Source organism: Labeo rohita, chromosome 5, assembly GCF_022985175.1.
Source record: "Labeo rohita strain BAU-BD-2019 chromosome 5, IGBB_LRoh.1.0, whole genome shotgun sequence".
Classification (NCBI taxonomy): Eukaryota; Metazoa; Chordata; class Actinopteri; order Cypriniformes; family Cyprinidae; genus Labeo; species Labeo rohita.
The window spans coordinates 43700827-43703439 of record NC_066873.1 but is presented as its reverse complement, the minus strand read 5'-3'; the positions used below and the strand labels follow the sequence as shown (position 1 = coordinate 43703439).

The 2613-nt window shown below is 35.2% G+C and overlaps 1 long non-coding RNA gene across 1 annotated transcript; it reads right to left on the bottom strand.

Annotated features, from left to right (window-relative positions):
• Nucleotides 1-200: 200 nt before the first annotated feature.
• Nucleotides 201-943, bottom strand: LOC127165481 (uncharacterized). Its single transcript, XR_007827789.1, has 3 exons — nucleotides 860-943; nucleotides 648-745; nucleotides 201-536 (listed from the first exon to the last, which is right to left on the bottom strand). It is a non-coding gene; the product is annotated as an uncharacterized LOC127165481 (long non-coding RNA).
• Between the last annotated feature and the right edge of the window lie 1670 nt (nucleotides 944-2613).

Here is a 2613-nt window from a genome sequence, read left to right as displayed (position 1 = left end):
TCTACATGCACGCAAAGTTTTATGTTTGTGTTGTTTATCAAGTGACCGAACCAGTGGAACATTTCTTTTGCAAAAAAAAAAAAACAGTTTCAACCACAAAAAAGAAGAGCTGTGCAGAAGTTACAAGTTTTAATAAGCAAGAACAAAAATATTCAAAACAATTAACATGCAAGCCCCCTTCCCCCGGCCCCCTCCTATCTATTTACTATATTTATAAAGCTTTGATCATGTGATTTACACTCCAGCTGTATGCCAAATTTCTGCAAGATGAAGTAGCACAAAACTACACAATACTGTAAGCATCGCCTCTAACACGCGAAAAACCTCACTACGTTAATTAGTGGTTTGTGTTAATTCTCACTGCTAGCATGAACATCTCAGCACACAAAAATATTACAATTTTCAAAAACGATAGGGATAATTCTTGAATGAATAATATTTTATACAGTTTTTACTGGCTGTATAACAGAGTAGGTGGTCTCGTCCTTACAAGGTCTGTGTCGACTTCGGCGCTTGATGAAATGAACTTCAGCATACTGAAAAAGGACAATATTACAAATAAAAATAATGTACAGTCAGGCGTTATTGGAAAATAAACCATGACAGGATAAATAGGATCTGAATTAAGTGTCATAAAATGATCTTACTTGTGGATCATTTGTGTTTTGAGCTGCTGTGGAACTTTGAGGTTTCTCTGAAGTATCTTTAGATCTTCTAGTTGCATCAAGACAGCACTTCACCAAACCTGAAACAGCTCTGAATTAAACATCACTGTAACACTCTTTGACAGTTGATCTCCTTCAATCATTCTGTAACAGTGCAAATGAAATAAATACAAATAAATATATAAAGTACACACCTATTACTGCAACGATCAAAAGCACATTCAGCAGAACAGATGTGATGATCAGAATTGTCCACTGTGTCTGGTGTCGTTCACAATTATTTAATTCTGTCTGATTACGGTCGACTGAGTCTGTAAAACATTTCTAATGCCTTCAATCTTTATTTAATTTCAGTCTTTAAAGGAACAAAGAATAAGAATGAATGCGCATAACTTACCAGCAATGTAGATATTGGTGCCGTTGCTGAATTTTTGTGGTTCACTAGTTTTGACACAATAATAAACTCCTAATTCATCAGTGCTGATATTTCCAATCAACAGTGAACTGTTAGTTGTCAGTGAGTATTTGTCGGTTTTACATTTAACTTCTTCAGATGTCCTATTGCAAGTGCATAAGATACACACGGGTGGATTCAGTGACGTCTGTCTGAACCAGTAAATCTCCTTTATATCAAGATCACAGGTTATATTCACATCAGCTCCTAAAATTACTGTTACGTTTGTTAGACTCTCTGTGGCTTGAGACCACATCAACAGATCTGTGAGAGAAACAACAAGTATTAGATATTATAAATAATAAGATATAACAATTAAATAAACCCCATTTACTGATTCAATGAAATGTGATGTGATAAACTCACAGAAGTGAAGCTGTATGATCTTCATTGTCTGATCCAGATGAATCTTCTATACTGTGATCATTCAAACATCTCTTACTGTGAGCAGAAACACTATGACTCCTCAAACACACAGACAAAAGAGGAAGTCAGAACTGGGCTTCTCTGATTGGACTAATTTTGCTAAACTATTGTTGAAGGTAATTAGTAGATATGTGTGCTGTACACAGGGTTACGAAATACATGTAACAGAAAGTCAACAGAATGAAAACACAAAGACAATTTTACTTATGAATGTGGAAAAAGGATGTAACATCACAGTGCAAATCTAATTTTGTTCACCTGTAACAAAATATCTCTTGGCAGCAAAGGAAAACCTTGAAAAAGCATTTTAAAGTAAGCTGTCTTTGTTTTAATAAATACTATGCTGTTAAGTGACTGACGTTAAAGAACTGTACGATAGGAAACTACTTACTGATGACACAGCTTAATGCTCATTGGTTCAACCGCAATGTTGAGTTCTCTTCAAAAACATTTGCTTTGTGATTATGTGTTTAAATTATGCCCTTGCATGAAGTGGCGAAGTCACGCAGTCCATAATGGACAGATCATTAAAGGCTCGTGGTAATACAGTACATAGGGGAGGACAACCAAACGCTCACATACCATTCATCTACTCAAATAAGGCTTTTAATCTGAAAGATGTACAAAGTAGCAATTTTGCACGGCATCTCAATCTAATGTTAGCCTAGAAAAATGTGTGCTATTGAAGTGTCTGTGAGGAGTGTGGAAGCTGAATAGTGCTTACTGCATGACAGATGGTGGCGCCGGTATGGTTATTTGCTGAAATACTCTGTAATTTTTGGTGATACAGAAAAAAGTAATACATCTTTAGAATATGTAAAAACTCTACATTTATTTGTGTGATTCAGAATAACAAGGAAACGTTGAGCTTTTGTAAAATAATGAAAGCAAACAGGCTGCGCTTTCTGCCATCTCAGTTTTGAGGGTTTGAACTTGGAGCTCAAGCTGAGCCTTGGGTTCGAGTCATCATTGAGAGAGATATATATATATATATATATATATATATATAATAATAATTTTGATGAGGACTATATCAGGATGTGGATGGAGTGTAGATAAAAAAAACAA